A 20,157-nucleotide genomic window follows, 5' to 3' on the forward strand; every position below is an offset into this window, starting at 1 on the left:
CCTCTTGCTCTTCACATAGTTGTTAAATGCCTTGGGGTTTTCCTTAATTTTGCCCACCAAGGCTTTCTCATGGCCCCTTCTGGCTCTCCTAATTTACTTCTTAAGCACATTCCTGTTAGCCTTATAATCTTCTAGATCTCTAACATTACCTAGCTTTCTGAACCTTTTGTAAGCTTCTCTTTTCTCCTTGACTAGATTTATTACAGCCTTTGTACACCACGGTTCCTGTATCCTACCTTAACTTCCCTGTCTCATTGGAACACACCTATGCAGAACTCCACACAAATATCCCCTGAACATTTGCCACGTTTCTTCCGTGGTTTTCCCTGAGAACATCTCTTTCCAATTTAAGCTTCCAACTTCCTGCCTGATAGCCACATATTTCCCTTACTCCAATTAAACGCTTTTCTAACTTGTCTGTTCCTATCTCTCTCCAACACTATTGTAAAGGAGACAGAATTATGATCACTATCTCCAAAATGCTCTCCGACTGAGAGATCTGACACCTGACAATGGTAATTTCCCAGTTGTTATTAGTGTGCATATTTAACCATATAGGTCAAAGTTCAAAGTAAAGTTTATTCTCACAGTGCATACACATCACCACATTCAGCCCTGAGATTCATTTTCTGCAGGCATTCTTTGAAAATCTATAGAACAGTAACTGTGAACTGTAAATATGAGGAACGATAAACTGTAAACAAACAGTGCAAATGCAGAAAAATAAATAGCAATAAATAATGAGCATGAAATAACAATATAACAGAGCCCCGAAATGAGTCCTCGCATGAGTGCCGCTGTCCCCTTTTCTTCAGGCCCCTGATGTTTGAGGGGTGGTAACTGTTCTTGAACCTGGTGGTGCGAGTCCTGAGGTACCTGTACCTTCTACCTGATGACAGCAGTGAGAAAAGAGCATTGCCTGGGTGGTGAGAATCTTTGATGATGGATGTTGCTTTACTACAGCTATGTTCCATGTAGATGTGCTCAGTTGTTGTGTATGTTTTACCCGTGATGTACCTGGGCTGAATCCACTAACTTTTGTACGATTTTCCACTCAAAGGGATTGATGATCCTATACCAGGCCGTAATGCAGCCAGTCAGCACACTTTCCACCTCACACTTATAGAAGTTTGGCAAAGTTTTCGATGTCGTGCTGGATCTCTCTGAGCCCTGAGAAAGTAAAGGTGCAGTCGTGCTTTCTTCACAATAATATTTCAGATTCAGACTCAGTTTATTGTCATTTAGAAACTACAAATGCAATGCAGTTAAAAAAATGAGACAACGTTCCCCCAGAATGATATCACAAAAGCATATGACAAAACAGACTACACCAGAAAACCCACGTAATGTTTGGCAATTCCCAATCCAGAGTCCGGAGAGGCTGCTGTGCATTAATATCGCGCTACTGTCTAGCATGTTCCCTGGAAAGGAGCTTCAAATCCACCAGACAAAAACAAGACCAAAAACTAAAGCTACAAGACCTGCACAAAACCACATAATTCCAACATACAGTTACAACAGTGTAAACAATAGCATAATTGATAAAAAGACTATGGGCACAGTAAAAATAGTCCAAGATGTTAAAGGACTGTAAGTTCAAAAGAAATCACCACATTTTCCACAAGTCCCCAGGGTCCCGACAGACATCCCATGCCGGCGGCAGAAGGGAGTACCCCCGCTATGGACTTCCAAGGCGCCACCCGACTCAGCCTTGCAGACGCAGCACACAGCGAAAGCGACCTAAGTCCGTCGAACCTCCGAGACGACGACCGTCCCCTCCGGCACAGCTTCTGCGAGCACCATCCTCTGCTGAGCGTATTAAACGGCCCCCGCCAATGGTCATCAGCAATGCGACCTCAAGGACTGGGGTCCTGTTGTTCAAGCAGAGTCCCAGACCTCACAGCAGCAGCAGCAACGAAGAAGCTCTTCCTGGAATTTCCCAATGTTTCTCCGAGCTTCCACGTCCGTTTTCAATTGATTATGTTTGCTCACAGCACCCCACTTCATAAATAGCAGATAATCAGATAATATTTATATGATGGGTCCAGGACAGATCCTCTGACAGTGACACACAGGAATTTAAGGTTATTGACTCTCTTCACTTCTGATTGTCCAATGATTACTGGCTCATAGACGTCTGGTTTCCCTCTCCTGAAGTCTACAATCTGTCCCTTGGCCTAACTGACACTGAGTGAGATGTTGTTGTTATTATGCCACTCAGATAAGCTTGATCTCTAGGCTCTGTCTGTATGCAGGTAGGATGAGTACAGTCAAATAATCTCACTTAACAAAATGTGGTCTCGGAAGCAAACAATAGGCATTCCTTATCGTAGTGCAGTAGAGGTGTAGTGTGTTGGGACCTCTGGCACAATAGGGTACTACATTCAGATTCACTTTTTTCAGGTATTTACAGTAAAATAAATACAATGGAATTTATGAAAACTATAAATAGCAAAGACTGACAGACAACCAATGAGCAAATAATAGATCATGCAAATAATAAACAAAAAAATACATTTTACTGTGAAATTCAATTGTAGAATACTTGAAAGTGAGTCTGCAGATTATGGAATCAGTTCAGTGAAGATTCCTGTGTCATTTCAAGACCATGACTGCTGTAGGGTAATAACTCTTCCTGGTGCTGGTGGTGTGGGACCTAAGGCTCCTGTACATCCTTCCCGATGGCAGCTGTGAGAAGAGAGCATGAGGTGGATGAAGGATGTTGTTGATGATGGATGCAGTTTACTTGTAGAAATGCATCTTGTAAATGCACTGAATGATGGGGAGGGCTTTGCCTGTGACGAACTGGGATGCATCCACTAGTTAGAAACATAGAAAAGCTACAGCAAAATATCGTGCCAAACCTTTACTTATTTTAGAAATTACCTGGTGTTACTCATAGCCCTATATGTTTCTAAGCCCCATGTACCTATCCAGGAGTCTTTTAAAAGACTCTATTGTATCCGCCTCCACCACATTTGCCGGCAGCCCATTCCACGCAGTCAGCACGCTCTGTGTAAAAAACCTGCCCCTGACATCTCCACAAAGTTCTTGTAGATCTTTCCTTTCCATTCCTGATCATTGTGTTTCCATATCAGGCCATGATGAAACCACAGGTTACTCTCCACTGTGAATCTATATACGTCAAAGTTTTAGATGTCATGCAACTATATGCAGGTAGAGTCGCTGCCTTCTTTATAATGGCACTTACTGCTAGTCCCAGGACAGACCCTCTGAAATGATAATGCTGAGAAATTTAATGTTACTGACTCCATCCATCTCCAGTCCCTGATGATGACTGGCCCATGGATCTCCAGTTTCCTCCCCCGTCTTCAGTGATCAGCTCTTTGGTTTTGCTGATATTGAGTGAGAGGTTGTCGTTGTGACATCATTCAACCAGATCGTCCATCTCCCTCCTGAGGGCAAATGTGTCACCACCTTTGATACATCCAACAACAGTGGTGTCATCTGCAAACTTAAATATGGCATTGGAGTTGTACTTAGCCACACAATCACAGGTATAAATTGAGTAGAGTAGTGAACAAAGCACACAGCCTTGTGGTACACCAGTGCTAATGGAGATTGTGGAGGAGATGTTGCTGACCTTGAATACAAAGTCTTCACTGTGGAAGGGAAATAGAAATTACATCTGATAGAGAAGATTACATTAAAATCAGCAAAATATAAGAAAGAAAATTACTTTTTCCACAGAAATGTGAAAACAGGGACACACTTGTCCACGCTGACATTTGTCAGTCCACAAGGAGTATTGTGAGCAATGCTGGGCCCTTTATCCAAGGAATGATGTGTTTGCATTGGAGATGGTCCAGAGCAGTTTCACGAGAATGACCCCGGGAATGAAGGGCTTAACATATGAGGAGCATTTGATGCCTCTGGGCCTGAGCTTGCTGGAGTTTAGAAGAATGAGGAGAGAGTCACATGATAACCACTTGAGTGAACGTAGAGAGGATGTTTCCTGTAGTGGGTTAATCCAGCACCAGATGGCACACACTCAGAATAGAAGGATGCCTCTTGAGAAGAGAGATGAGAAGACATTTCTTTAGCCAGAGGGTCATGAATCTGTGGAATTCAGTGTCAAGAGTGGAGGAGGCCACACAGTGAGCACTGGATTCAGTTAATTGACATGTTAATCCATGGCCTCCTCCACTGTTGTAATGAGGCCACACTCGGGTTGAAGGAGCAACATCTTATATTCCATCTGGGTAGCCTACAACCTGATGACATGAATTTTGATTTTTCTAACTTCGAGTGGTGTCCCACACCTCCTTCACCATTCCCTTTTCCATCTCACATTATCTTCCTGCCTGCCCATCACCTCCCTCTGGTGTTCCTCCCTGTTTTCTTCCTTCCATGGCTTTCTGTCCTCTCCTTCTAGATTCTCCCTCTCTAGCCTGTATCTCATTCACCAATCAACTTCCCAGCTCTTTACTTCACCACCCCCTCTCACAGTTTCACCTATCACCTTGTGTTTCTTCCCCTACCCCCACCTTCTAACTCTGTCTCCTCATCTTTTTTTCTCCAGTCCTGATGAAGGGACTTGGCCCAAAACGTCGACTACACTCTTTTCCATAGATGCTGCCTGGCCTGCTGGGTCCCTCCAGCATTTTCTGTGTGTTGTCCAGATACATGTGATGATGTCAACAGGCTTGCAGGTGAAGTTTTGCTTCTCCTGGATGGACTATATGGGTTTCTGAATGATGGTGCAGGGGCAGGTGTAGCACATGTTCCGATTACAGGGATGTGCCAGCAGTGAGATCAGTGAGGAGGGATGAATGGACAAGGGAATCACGGAGAGAGTGATCCCGGCTGAAAGTGGAGAGTGGGCTGGGTGGAAGGATGTGTTTAGTGCTAGAATCCCTCTGTCTCCAGAGATGCTACACTAGCCAGTCTGTCTCCAGAGACTGACTGCTGCTGTCTTCTTTTATACACAGTGTCCCGACCTTCCCGAGAAATGCACAGAGACAGAGGCGAGGAGTGGAGGAGACAGAGGCAGAGTGACAGACAGAGCCGAGAGCGGCCTCTCATCATCCAGCTCCGTCTTCACTCTCCCACAACCACCAATTTCCAATGGTTTATCCGCAACAGAACATAAACACAGCGCTCGGATAAACCTTCAGATGCACAGCTTCAATATTGGTCAGTCTGTAAAGTTAGGACCTACGACTCTGGAGAACTGACACAGAAAATCTGGAACAATGAACTACTTCAAAGATGGTAATTCTGACATTCCAGTAAAACACAGAGATACCTGGAAACACGCAGCAGTCAGGCAGCACCCGTGGACAGAGAAACAGAGTTAACATTTCAGGCCGAAGCCCCTTCATCAGACACATTCTGTTCACATTCCGAATTCCATCTGGAGCTGCGAATGGACTTTTGTGAATGATGTACCAGGTCTCCAAGTTCCCTCTGCACCACCAGACCCTGTTGCCTTTGAACAATTAGAGAATGTTCTGACTTAAATATTTTCCTGTCAAAATGTACAAGTTCACACTCCCTCCCCCACCCCCACAATATCCCAGCTGCCAGACCTATGTCCAATCATGTCACTCTTTGTAGACTCCTCACCGCTCTTCACAACTCAGTTCCCATCTCTGCTTGTCATTAGCAAGTTTGGAAATCACGGTCAGCTCACAATTTCCCAATCCCCTGTGCTGGTGCAGCTTATCAAACCTGTCCTGGACATCTCAGTTCAGAGAGTCCCTGGGTCCCTTTATCCACAGTTGATGTTACTGCTCCAACCACTCGATTGTACTTGTTAAACGTGCAGTCATTTTCACCCGTTGATTTTGCATGAGAGTTTGAAGTTTTGTAGGTTTACAATAATTTTCTGCTTTGTTACAGCTCCAAATGTTTTCCTGGTACAGGTGGTGATCTGACAGGTCTGGAGTTTCCTGTTTTATGCTTTTGCTTCAGACTACAGAATCTGCAGCTTTTATTGTAATTTTTATTACTTTTCTATTTACTTATTTTTCTCAGATTTGGAGTGAAGGAGTTACTCAATGAGGTCTCCCTACACACACAGACTAGTTTATTGGTCCTGACCATCCTCACCCTGGTCTGCCAGCACAGACGAAGTTTATTGATAGGGTTCATATGGTCCTCAGTCAGGCTGTTTAGTACATTGGATCCAGAATTGTCTTTGCAATAGGAGACAGAGTGATGGCAGAGAGCAGTTTTGTGATCAGATGCTGGTGACATGCTGTTTCACTTGGATCTGTTCTGGGACCTTTGCTGTTTGTAATACGGCTGAGTGATTTGGGAGTGGATGTAGGGACCGTGAGCAGTAAGTTCACACTGAGTGTGAGATAGGTGGATTTATTGCTGTGTGAAGGGTGGTCTTAGGCCAAAGGGCGACATCGATGTGGTGGTGAAATAGGCTGAGAGCAAAACAAGTAGGTCAGTTATTGTGAGAGCTGGGATTCCCTAGTAAATAATCCCAAAGCCCCCACAGTGGGAGGTCAGGGGGATAATATGTGTCAACTCTACAATAGTGTCATGTGCAGGAATTGACATTATTTGCCACATTAGTGGCTCTTAAATGAGCCTTTTGTTGTGTTTGCTGCCGAGGCCAGGCTTAGGCTCGCTTCCAGCAGATGCAGTGGGCCATCTGAATGTCTTTGGGCACAGGGGTGACTTGCTTGGTGTGGATGGTACAAAGAACCTCACCAGGTAAGCCTCACTGGCCTCCTGCAGGCCTTTGATGGCCGAGCTCTGAAAGTGTGGATTGGTTTTGAAGTCCTGCGTGATCTTCTGCACCAGATGCTGGAAGGGAAGTTTGTGGATGAGCAGCTCGGTGGATTTCTGGTAGCAGCGGTTCCGCCTCAAAGTCACGGTGATGGGACGGTAGTGCCCCAAGAATACGTACATATACACCCAAGGATATGTGGTGCTCCTTTACATTTATCAATTCTTTTACAGATATGGTGCTTCCATGCCGGCTCATTAACCAGCCACATGCCACAAAATCTTACCACTGACATGTATTCAAGAGTTTGACCATAAAATTTCAAATCAATTGATATTGTTACGTACCGCGTAACTGGGCGTCTTACCAGCAAAGATAGAAGTATCTGTACTATTATCAAAACAGTGTTTATTAGTATAATATACAAATCAATATCAACAATGCAAATATACAGATAATACCCGTTAGCAATACTAAACCTAAAAGTGTGGGTATAATAATAATCAATAATAAACAAGTTCTATCGATGTCTAGAGGATAATGAATTATCATGGGAAAGTATAAAGTTCAGTTCAGTTCATGTAGGCTGAGGTAGTTGTTGGTTCTTTTGTTGTAACCGTTGGAGACAGAGAGAGAGAGCGAGCAAACAGTGACAGCTACAGTCAGTCAAACCTTCCTTTACGTTCTTGATCCGTCGATGTGTTGTTGTGGCCATTCAGGTATGACCCCTCTGTCCTTTAGCTAGACCGTTCTTCTATGGTGGACTCATCACCCAGGCAAGGGTGGACACACACACAAGCCCCCACTGGCCTCGCTATAAACACTGTGAGTTAAATTGACCGATCCTTCATTCGGTCTCCAATGCCCCACACCTTCTTGTGGGTTCCAACACTCAAGCAGCGCTCACTAGTGTGTCTCCTGGTGCGTCTCAGGGGTGTCTCCCCAGACCTCACTTTTATCCCCACTCACGGGGTCTCAGGTGTCAATCAGTTTTGAATGGTTTAGTCCATCAAAAACCAGCCCACTCCGGCTGTCCACTGAGGAATTTTAATGAACAGAATGGTACCAAGTAACCAACCCTTCTCAGAAGCCATAAGTCTTTCGGGAGTCATAATATGGTGGAACAACAAGTCTCTCTCCCCTCTCTTATCAGTAACAGATGTTCTGGCATGTTTTTTTTCCATCTCTTTCTCTCCCATTAGCAGCATGGCAACAGTAATGGTTTGTAATTCTCCTAGGGGAGGGGGACATGGGCAACACTGTACCCTTCTGCCCATCAGAGTTGTTCATCCTTCGTAACACCCCCATCCTTCTAGGAATTTTCACCAAAGGGGAAAATTAATTAATACAGCGTCTTACAGAATTACAGAATCTAACAAAATACATAAGTGTTTTTAACTACAAGCAATACAGATATACATTCAACTTAGCATCTAGATAAACAGTCAGTGATTTGATTGTCACTTCCTTTAATACGTTGTATCTTAATATCAAATTCTTGTATCTTAATAAATACCTGTAGCATCAGACTCCAATTTAATAACCTATTTTTTTCCTTTTCGTTAGCAAAAAAAAACTAAAGGGTTGTGATTTTAGCTTAAGTGTATATTACAAAATGTGAACCAATACATGTGTAATTATATTGTGGTACATTACAGAAGTTTGTGCAAATACTAATCTCTATTTTACTTTTAAGCTTAACAGTCAATCTTCCATGATGTTTTTATCTTTCACATGCTTTGTCAAAATCCCTCAAAACCAGATCCTATTATTCAAAGTGGCATTTTGTCAACCTTTGCCCCTTTTCCACTTAACTCTCACGTGGTTAGCTTGCTCACCAGTGTGGAATAGGCCTTCACATATTCCTTTCATAGGAGTTATCTTATCACCAATGTTTTCCAAACTTAGCCCATTTTCTGAACTTCCACACAATTCTTTATTTTTGAGCAAGTCATTAATTTTATCTTCAGGACCCTTCATTCTATTAGTTTTCAGTTTAACATCTGCAAGTAATCCCTCTTTGTCAAAACAACACTTTTGGTTATGTCCCTCCAAATCACCTCCTTGAATAACATCAGCAAGTTGTTTACCTTTAAACTTCCAAACAAACTGTAATTGCTTCACAGGCACCTTGTTAACAAGCCATTGTTCCTTCAACCTGGTTACTGCTTCTAAAGCCAATTCAGACTTTAAATTTTCTTTATTCAATTTAGGAAAAAACCTTTCCCTTCAATAATATTCACATCACCAGCTTTCATCTCCTCACTAACTTTTACCACCCCTTCTAACACAAACAACTGAGGACTCACACACTGGTACCAAGGTTAACCTTTTCTTCACTGAACCAAGTCCATCTGACTCAAAAGGACTGCATTCCTTTTCAACTAAATCAGATACATCAGACTTCTCCTGAGCTTCAATACTAGGTTCAGTACCCTTTGCCTCCACACCCTTCACACTCAAACGGGACATCTACCTCTTCCAGGCTTTCCATACCAGTCCCTTTTTCAAATTCTAAGTTCCCCTGATCCTCCCAGTTACTCTCTGGGCAACTCCCATCCGGAGTAAACTCAACACTGCAGGTTAAAACAACTTCATCTGCTAACCCAGCAGACTCCTTCAAGGTAATGGCATCCTTTTCATCTAGGACTACCCTTATATCATTATCGGGAACACATTTAAATTTTTCAACTTCTTCAAACAGTTCTGTCAAGCCAGACAGATCATCCATGTCCAACCCTGGACCTTCTAACTGCCTTATCTGTTTTTCATCTTTACTTTGTGCCTCTATAAATTCCTTCCTGACTAAGGGTAGGTCTACCTCCTCTCCTTTATTCTCTTTCACCTCCCTATTCTCCGCTTTACCATCCCCTAACCCCTCTTGGTACAGGGTCGGTAAAAAGGTCTCAGCCAAATCAACACTGGACTCATTTAAACTGTCCTCTTTCTCAGCCGCCTTTCTCGACATGCTGCGAGTGATTGCGCATGAGGGATAGATCTTAGAATCTAGGGGCGGGTCCTCAACACTCACAGGCTTGCTTGTCAGCTTCACTGCTGAATACACATCCCCAGTATCTCTCCACACTGGAACTGGGGTTTCTCCTTCTTTCACAGACACCGTCCCTTCTGAAATAAATTTCTCACACCCCTCTCGTACTCTATCTAACTTTGCCTTCCTCATCAATTTGCTGATCGACTCAATACACCCTGTAGGGACTGCCGTTTTCCCTTTTCCTGTCTCCTTCTTTGGAGCAAAACACTTAGATGCAATATGACCAACCTTCCCACAATTACAACAGGTCAAGCCAGGAACCTTCCTGCCAGCCTGCTTTTTCTCCTCCTTACCTTTTCCACTAGCTCCCAGCTTATTCTCTACCTTAGCCGGTGGACTTTCTCTACCATCCGTACTGTCTTTCTGATAACTCTTATTTGAGGAAAACTTTGTCTTGTGGGTTAGGGCATATTCATCTGTGAACCTGGCAAATTCCGATATAGACTTATTCGTCTTCTCGTTCAGATACATCCTGATATTGTCCGAAACACAACCTTTAAATTCTTCAATCAAAATTAGCTCTCTGAAACGATGGAAATCCTCCTCCACCTTTTCTGCAGCACACCAGCGATCCAAGAGCACATCCTTTTCATAGGCAAACTCTGCATACGCTTGATTCCACAGTTTCTTTAAATATCTAAACTTTTGTCTATATGCCTCAGGTACCAACTCGTAGGCACTACCCCTGACCGCTCATTCCATTTACTGCCCAGCCTGTGTGTGGAAAAGTTGCCCTTCAGGTTCTATTAAATCTCATCTCAAACCAATGCCCTCCAGTTCCTGATTCCCCAACCCTGGCAAAAACATTGTTATCTTTGACTCAACTCAGGCCCCTTACAATTTTATACACCTCTGCAATATCACCACTCATTCTCCAATATTCCAAGGAAAATCATTCAAAACACTTTACACAAATCAGTCCTTCGAGATCCAGTAACGTGCCCATAAATCACCTCTGCACTCTTTCCAACTCAATGGTGCCTGTCATATAGCATGGTCACTAAAACTAAACTCTATTTATGAAATGCGGCCAAACCAACGTATTGTACAACTGCACCATTTCATCCCAGCTTCTATATTCGGTGCCCTGACTGAAGGCCAGTGTTCCAAAACCCTCTTCACCACCCTGTCCATCTGGAACCTGGTTTTTGTCTCTGTAACCTGGGTTACTGAATGTTAAGTCATGTTTGACAAACATACCAGAGATTTGAGACTTTACAGGGGAAGTTGGAGAAGTGGTGATTTTCGATTGTCAGGAGCCATTTGCCAAGGTGCCACATGAAAAGCTGGTGCACAAGACCAGATCTCAGTACTGGGCAGGAAGTATGTTCATACTGACTGAAGACTGGGTATCATACTGAGACAGAATAACAGGTCTGTTTCAGGCTGGGATGACATAACTACTAGAGTGTCCCAGCAACCTCTTCTGGACTCTCCATTATTTACTATTGATATTAATGACCTGGAGGAGGTGCAGAGAGTGAGGAATCCCCGATTGTCAATGACGGGAATGTGGTATGGGCATGTTCTGATTGGACATTTGGTCTCTACAACAGGATAGGGGGAAGCTGGTGAGTCGGATACTAGGTAAATGGAGTTTGATGTGTTAAGTGTGATGGCATGTGGTAGGAGGAATCAAAATTCACCACTAGTTATGTTGACATAAATTGTAAATGATAGAAATAGAGAGGGGTCAAGGTGTGCCTGCACAACAAAATAGAGACGGGTGCAGTGAGGGTTTCATAAGACCATATATGACCAAGGTTCAAAGGTGAATGATTCATTGACATTTATTGCTGAGGCATTAATGCACAGAAACAGAGAAGTGTTGTTACAGTGTCAGACAAGTGTACATTGATAGATTTTGGGAAGTTAAAGCAGGTCAGGACATACCCAGTGAATGGCAGGGTCCTGAGGAGTGTTGATGAAAAGATAAACCTGAGGCACAGGTACATAGTTCACTGAAAGTGCCAACACAGGTAGACAAGGGGGTGAAGGAGCACGACATGCTTACCTTTATCGGTAAAGGCTTTGAGAGGAGTTGGGACATCACATTACAGTTGTGCAAATCAATAATTACACCACACTCGGAGTACCCTGTGCAGTTCTGGTCACTACGAGAGGAAGGATGTGATTAAGCTGGAAAGGTGCAGAAACGATTCACAGGAATGTTACCTGGACTGGGGGCTTGAGTTACAAGGAAAGATCAGACTGACTGGGACTGTTTTCCCTGGAGTGAAGGAGACTGAGGGGAGACCTGAGGGAAGTTAATAAAACTATGAGAGGTGTAGACAAGGTAGACAGTCAGAATCACTTCCCCAGGGTAGAAATATCAAATATGGGAAGGCACAGCTTTAAAATGCCAGGGTGAGAAATTAAAGGTGGATTTCAGGGCAGGTAAGATTTCTGTTTCCATACAGAGCGTGGTGAGGGATGGGTTTGGGCTGCCATGGGGAGTGGTGGAAGTAGATACGATAATGACATTAAACAGGGTTTTAAATAAGCCCATGAATATTTAGAGAACTGAAGCACACAAATTAGATAGATAGATAGATACTTTATTCATCCCCATGGGGAAATTCAACATTTTTTCCAATGTCCCATACACTTATTGTAGCAAAACTAATTACATACAAAACTTAACTCAGTATAATATGATATGCATCTAAAATCACCCTCTCAAAAAGCATTAAAAAATAGCTTTTAAAAAGTTCTTAAATAGTTTACTAAAATACATTGAATGGTAACTTAAGCTCAGTCCTAACCCCGGCACTTTAACATATCTTACCCCTGGCGGTTGAATTGTAAAGCCGAATGGCATTGGGGAGTAATGATCTCTTCATCCTGTCTGAGGAGCATTGTATCGATAGCAACCTGCCGCTGAAGCTGCTTCTCTGTCTCTGGATGGTGCTATGCAGAGGATGTTCAGGGTTTTCCATGATTGACCGTAGCCTACTCAGCGCCCTTCGCTCTGCTACCGAATTATACGCAGGTAGAAGAGACTTAGTTTCATTTGGTATCGTGTTCAGCACAGACATCATGTGAAGATGGGTCTGTTCCTGTGCTGTACTTTTCTGTGTTCTCGGTGAGCCTCAGTGACAGGGGATTCTTTAGCCGAGGTCACAGACAGGTGTATCTGCGGCAAGGAGAGAGACTGCAGTATGGTGCATTACCTCCCTGGTACCAGGGCCAAGGATGTACAGGCCATTCTGAAAGGGCAGGGTGTGCAGCCAGAGGTCGTGGTCAATATTGGTTCTAACAAAAGAGACAAATTCCTACAAAGAGATTTAGGGAGCTGGCGAAAAAGCTAAGTAGAGACTCTTGGGGGGGGGGGGGGGGGGTAATCCCAGTGTCACCTGCTAGCAAGGGAAGAAATAAAAAGGTGGTACAGTTATATATGTGTGGCTAACAAGCTGGTGCAGGACGGAGGGTTTTAGTTACATGGATCATTGAGTTTTTTTCAGGAGAGGAGATGGGAAGATTGAAAGGTCAGTAGTGGCATTGACAGATGTGGATTAACACAGAAAGTAAGTCCAAATAGAAAAATCACAGTGTCTCAGTAGCACTACAAGTGAACAGATAAACAAATATTAGAAGTAAGAGAAAGAATAAAAAGTTACCACAAACAGTCTAACTGGGTGTCATCACTTCCCCGGCTATAGGTTGACTCATTACAGAGCCGAGAGTCAGAATGACTTCATACAGCGCTCCTTCGAGCAGCGCAGTGATATTAGTCTGTTACTGAAGATGCTCCTCTGTTCAGCCAAGGAGGCTTGCAGAGGGTGAGAAACATTGTCCAGAATTGTCAGGATTTTCCGTAGGGTCCTTTGTTCCACCATTGCCTCCAGTGTGTCTAGTTTGACTCCAATAACAGAGACAGCCTTTCTAATCAGTTTATTCTCAGATGACATCACCCGTGTTGATGCCATTGGCCCAGTACACCACGGCATGGTTAGGCCGAGTTAATGAGCACAGTGGCATTGAGGGCCTGAAGTGTGTTTGTATCAGTGCCAGGTGTGGAAGTTGATGCAGACGTACTTGGAGCCTGGATTAGTACATGGCACAGAGATTCATCCATTACAGAGAAGGACAGGACTGGTAGCTAAACATTCCAGGATTCAGATTCAGACAGTCCAGAGGGAGGTGAATGAGGTTTGGGGAGCTGTACTGCTGATCAGGCAGAATGTCACAAATTCAAGGTCATCCCAGAGGCTCATCCAGTGAGACAATGTGGGTGGAACTCAGGAATGAGAAAGGTGCAATCACTGTTATGGGATGAAACTGTAGGGCTCCCAATAGCCAGTAAGAGAGAGAGGAATAGATATTTTGGCAGGTTATGGACTGATGTAAAAACAACAGTGTAACTATAGTGAATAATCTCCCCAGAGTGACTGGGACTCTCTTACCACCTGTGACTTGGATGGGGCATTATTTGTTAAGTGCTTTTAGCAAGGTTTCCTGAAACAGTATGTAGATGATCCACCAGGGAGGGAGACTTTCTTGACTTCGCCTTGGGAAATATGGGACTCACCAGATTGTGGCAGGAACAACCAGTGTTCAAAGAGGAATTAGACAGGTCCTTCAGGGGAAATAACCTGCAGAGCTGTGGGAACAGAGTGGGGAATGGGACTGTAGAAATGTAGCAGGAGCTGGTATAAACTTGATGGGTCAAATAGTCCAGATCATCCCAGAATGATCCTGTGACCAATAAAAGTCTGAAAAAATTATTCTAGTCTCCAGTGAATCTTCCAAGCTCCTGGTTGGACAAGATCAATTGTGTAATAAGGACACACTTCTGTAAAAACACTGACACCATATTCCAAGCACACTGAGCTGCCAGAGCACAGCACCGGCCAGTGAGGACATAGACCAGTACAACACCCGGCTCTCTACTACAAAATTCAAAGCTGAAAGTAAATGTATTATCAAAATACATTTCTGTCATCATACGCAACGCTGGGATTAATTTTCTTGTGGGTGTTCTGCTGGATTGTTAAGAGCTGTTGGGGAGGGTATAAACTAATTTGGCAGGGGCATGAGAACTGGCGTGAAAGGACGCAGGATAGTACAGATGGTAAAGAAAGAAAAGATAACATGCAGTCACGCTGTCAGGAAGAGCGAGCTGATGATAGGGCATAACTGCAGCCAGCAGAGGGATGTAGAATCAATAAGGGTAGCAAATCCAATACTTGAAGTGTTATACCTCAATGCACAGAATATAAAAAATAAGGTGGATAATCTTATTGCCCTATTACGGATTGTCATGTATAATGTGATCATCACTGAATCACGGCTGAAAAATATTTAGAGTTGGGAGCTAAGTGCCCAAGTTAGACATATCTGAGGGATAGGAAGGTAGGCAATGGGGATGGCATGGCTCTGCTGGTAAAGACTGGTATCAAATCAGTAGAAAGATGTGCCATAGGATCAGAAGATGTTGAATCATTGTGAGTAGAGTTTAAAAAACACTGCAAGTGTAAAAGGACGTTGATGCAGTTATAAACAGGCCGTCAACATTTGTTTGGATGTGGACCACAGATTACAACAGGAAATAGAAAAGGCATGCAAAAGGGCAATGTTATTGGAGATTTCATGGGAGTCATGGGAGATTTCAACATCCAGGTCAATTGGGAGAATCAGGGAGGAAATAGACGGTGAGTTTGGTGAATGCCTAAGAGTTGTCTTTTTAGAATCAGCTATACTGAATTGTGTGTTATTTAATGAACAGGAGGCAATTAGGGAACATAAGGTAAAAGATCCCTTAGGAGGCAGTGATCACAGTATCATTGAGTTCAACTTGAAATTGGATAGGGAGAGCGTACAGTCTGACATAGCAGTGTTTCAGTGGAGTAAAGGTAGTAACAGTGGTATGAGAGAGGAGTCGGTTAAAGAAAATTGGAAGGAGATGCTGGAAGAGATGGCAGCAGAGCAGCAATGGTGAGAGTTTCTGAGAAAAATGTGGGAGGTACAGGATAAATGTATTCCAGAAACAAATAAATTCTCAAATGGCAAGATAGTACAACTGTGACTGACAAGGAAGTCAAAGCTAATGTAAAATAAAACAAAGAAAAAAAGTCAGAATACAGAGGATTGGGAAGCTTCTAACACTTTACAGAGAGCAACCTAAAGAGGATAAAGATTAAATATACAAGCAAGCTAGCAAATATTATCATAGTGGATAGTTTACGCTTTTTCAAGTATGTAAAACATAAAGGAGAGATGAGACTGGATATTGGACTGCTAGAAAATCAGGCCAGAGAAATATTAATGGGGTGGGGGGTGGGGGGGTGAGAAGGAGATGGCAGATGATCTAAATGAGTATCTTGCATCAGTGGAAGTTACTAGTCATGTGCCAGATGTTGAAGGGTGTGAGGGAAGAGAAGTGAATGCAGTTATTATTATAAGGAAAAGGCGCTCAAAAAGCTGAAAGACCTGAGGGTATATAAGTCACCCAGACCAGATGAACTGCACCCTAGGGTTCTTGCAGAGTTAGCGGTAGAGATTGTGGCGCCATTAGTAATGATCTTTCAAAACGTATTGGACACTGGAATGGTGCTAGGGGACTGGAAAATTGCAACTGTCACTCCACTCTTTAAGAAAGGAGGAAGGCAGCAGAAAGGATATTATAGAGCAGTTGGCCTGACCTCAGTGGTTGGGAAGATGTTGGAGTTAATTGTTAAGGATGAGGTTATGCAGTATTGGAACAAGAAGACAAGAAAGGACAAAGTCAGCATGGTTTCCTTAAGGGTAAATCTTGCCTGATGAACCTGTTGGAATTCTTTGAAGAGATTACACGCAGGATAGATAAAGGGGATGCAGCAGATGTCATATATTTGGACTTTCAAAAGGTGTCACACATGAGACTGCTTACCAAGTTAATAGCCCATGGTATTACAGGAAAGTTACTGGCGTGGTTAGAACATTGGCTGATTGGTAGAAGGCAGCAAGTGGGAATAAAAGGATCCTTTCCGGTTGGCTGCCAGTGAGTAGTGGTGTTCCGCAGGGGTTGGTGTTGGGACCACTTCTTTTTATGCTGTATATCATTGATTTAAATGATGGAACAGATGTCTTTATTACAAGTTTGCCAATGACAAGAAGGGCAGGTACTCTTCAGGAAACAGGAAGGCTGCAGAAGTACTTTGACAGATTAGGAGAATTGGCAAGACAATGGCAAATGAAATACACTGTTGGAAAATGCATGGTCATGCACTCTAGTAGTAGAAATAAGTGTACAGACCATTTTCCAAATAGGGAGAAAATCCAAAAACCTGAGATGCAAAGGGACTTGGGAGTCTTTGTGCCGACCAACCTAAAGATAACTTGCAGGGTGAGTCACAGATGAGGAAGGCAAAAGCAATGTTAGCATTCACATCAAGCGGTTAGAATACAAGAGCAGGGATGTGATGCTGCGACTTTATAAGGCATTAGTGAGGCCTCACCTTGAGTATTGTGAGGAGTTTTGGGCTCCTCATCTAAGAAAAGATGTGCAGGCATTGGAAAGGTTCCAGAAGAGGTTCACAAGGATGATTCTGGGAAAGAAAAAGTTATCATACGAGGAACATTTGATAGCTCTGGGTCTGTACTCACTGGAATTTTGAAGGATGGGGGGGAGGGGGAATCTCATTTCAAATGTTGAAAGGCCTGGACTGAGTAGATGTGGAAGGGACGTTTCCTATGGTAGGACTAGAAGGCACAACCTCAGGATAGAGGGGTGTCCATTTAAAACAGAAATGCAGAGAAATTCTTTAGCCAGACTGTGCTGGATTAGTTCAATTTATAACCACAGACAGCTGTGGAGGCCACGTCCTTGGGTGTACTTAAGGCAGAGCTTGATAGGCTCATGATTGGACATGGCATCATAGGTTATTAGAAGTCCGAGGAGTGGGGCTGCATAGAGAAAAAAGGGTTAGCCATGATTGAATGGCAGAGCGGACTCGACAGGCCAAATAGCCTAATTCTACTGCCTTGTCATACGGTCTTACTCAGTAAATCCAAGAACCACAACAGAAAGACCACATCCAACAGGGTGGCCAAATAACCAATGTGCAAATGACAATAACTTGTGTAAATACAAGAGAGAAAATAATAATAACAGTCATAATTAAATAAATAGAGAACATGAGATGCAGAATCATTGAAAGTGAAGTGATAGACTGTGGGAAACAGTTCAGTGGTGAGTTAAGTGAAGTTAAATGGAGTTATCTCTACTGGTTCTGGTTTAAGGTGACACCAGTGAATCTCTTTTTCTGGCCTGTAACTTCCCTTTTGACTTGGAGGCAATTTGATGTGGCTGAACCGAGTTGAGGTCACTGAGAGTGAGGAAGACCCAAAGTACGGTTGATTTAAACTCCGGGCTAAAATTGAAAAGTCAGATACAGGCCAAATCGAAGTGGCGGGGACCAGGACCCGGATCGTATCAAAGCGACTGAACCCAATGTTTGGACGACGATTTAGACGCGGGGCCAGACTGAAAAGGTCAGGTTGTTCTGCCCGAGGCCAGGGACAAGCCGGTTCAGCTCGCTTCTCCACTCTGCACTGAACTAAGCATCTGTGCACAGACTCTCTTTGAGCATTTCAGTTCAATACGCTACAGAATTTACTTGTGCATATTGATTGCAGGATTCATTGGGTGTTTGATGGTCTTATTTTATTAGTGGGTTCTTTTGGCTTTCTTTGTTTTGTGGCAGCCTGTTTGAAACAAACCTCAAAGCTGTAGAATGTATACGTACATTGATAATAAATTTACTTTGAACTTTGATTTAAAAACCTGATGCTTGAGGGATAAAATAAGGACAAAAATTTAACAAATCTCAAAACTGATGCTCTTTTAATTGCAGGCCAGGGTGCAGAAGAGTGGAAAATGACAAATATTCTTCCCCTTTTTTTAAGAAATGCAATAGGGACAAGACAGGAAACTATACCCTGGTGCCTCTTACGTTAGTGGGAGGGATATTATTGGAAAAGATATTTAATGATAAGATCAGCTTGCATCTGAAAAAGCATAAACAATTTCAGAGTAGCCAAGTAGGGCTGATTTGTAGGTCTGCAGAGACACAGAAATTGGTGCAGTTATGGATCGTGAGGAAAGTTGCCAAAGGATTCAGCAGAACATAGACTAGCTGGAAATGTGGGCAGAGAAATGGGAGATGTCGGTGTACTCTGGGAAGTCAAATGTCAGAGGATTTTGGAATTCCTCTCCCTACTGGAGTATCTGGAATTACAGTTATGGCAGTGACATGCTCCACCTCAGGATGTGGGAGTCACTCAGTGTCCCCGATAACTTCACATGAGGGAAGAGCACCGAGGTGCAGCTCCTAACTGACCGTGTGAAGGAAATGAAGATGGAGATGGACAGACCCAGAGTTTCCAGGATGCTGAGACCGGAGATCCAGTGTGTTGGTCACACCTGAGGTCAGGCTGCAGATTATTGAGTGACCACGACTGGAACAGGGAAACTGTACCCTGGTGACTCTTACATTATTGGTAGGGATATTACTGGAGTGGTAGGGAGATATAGGATCAGCTCAGACTTTATAAGGCATTGGTCCGATCACACTTGGAGTATTGTGAACAGTTTTGGGCCACTTATCTAAAAAGCTACAAGCTCGCATAGGAGAGGGTCTAGAGGAGGTTCACAAAAATGATCCTGGCAATAAAAGGGTTAATGAACAAGGACTGTTTGAGGGCTTTGGGCCTGTACTCTCTAGAAGAACAAGGGAATCTCATTGAAACCGATCAAATATCGAAAGGTCTAGAATGGAGTGGGGAGGGTATTTCTGATAGTGGGGCAGTCTAGGACCACAGGGCACAGCCTCAGAATATTAGCACATACCGTTAGAACAAAGATATGGAGTAATTTCCTGAGTAAAGGGCAGTGAATCTGTGCTGCCTATGTCAGGATGTTGCTCATTGACTAGAGCTCAGCGATTAACACCTTCATTCCCACAGTCCTGATCAATAAGCTACGGAACCTGGTCCCTCTGCAATTGGATCCTCGACTTCCTAACCGGGAAACAACAATCTGTGCGGATTGGTGATAATGTGCATAGATTTTGTGGATTAATGCAGATGGGCTAACCCCTATTGACATCAAAAGATGTCAATAGATGATCAAGAGATCTGGGGTTGAGAGGGTAAACAGCTTTAAGTTCCTCGGCAGCAACATACCCGAGGAACTTGGGAGTTGGAGACGGTATAGAGTTGGGTAAGGGAGTAATACAAAGAGATCTCGGAGTCCTTGTTCATCAGTCACTGAAGGTGAATGAGCAAGTGCAGCAGGCAGTGAAGAAGGCTAATGAAATGTTGGCCTATATTACAAAGGGAATTGAGTACAAGAGCAAGGAAATCCTCTTGCATTTGTACAGAGCCCTGGTGAGACCACACCTGGAGTATTGTG

General features: G+C 43.4%; 1 protein-coding gene and 1 pseudogene across 4 annotated transcripts in view; one reads left to right on the top strand and one right to left on the bottom strand.

Moving 5' to 3' along the window:
- The window catches only part of LOC140717854 (uncharacterized), a 966,201-nt pseudogene that overhangs the window by 194,685 nt on the left and 751,359 nt on the right, over window positions 1-20,157 (top strand).
- The window catches only part of LOC140717799 (histone H2B-like), a 49,025-nt gene that overhangs the window by 25,879 nt on the left and 2,989 nt on the right, over window positions 1-20,157 (bottom strand). The window contains exons 2-3 of one of the 4 annotated variants that reach the window (XR_012096615.1): window positions 12,550-12,735; window positions 7,311-8,021 (exon numbers count right to left, since the gene is read on the bottom strand). The exons of 1 other annotated variant lie outside the window; for it this stretch is intronic. The gene's annotated coding sequence lies outside the window, so the exon portion shown is untranslated. Of the gene's footprint in view, window positions 1-7,310; window positions 8,022-12,549; window positions 12,898-20,157 lie in introns of those variants that run through there. 2 more of the 4 variants (XR_012096614.1, XR_012096616.1) reach the window with 2 other exon arrangements.

This window comes from Hemitrygon akajei, chromosome 28 (genome assembly GCF_048418815.1).
Source record: "Hemitrygon akajei chromosome 28, sHemAka1.3, whole genome shotgun sequence".
Lineage (NCBI taxonomy): Eukaryota > Metazoa > Chordata > Chondrichthyes > Myliobatiformes > Dasyatidae > Hemitrygon > Hemitrygon akajei.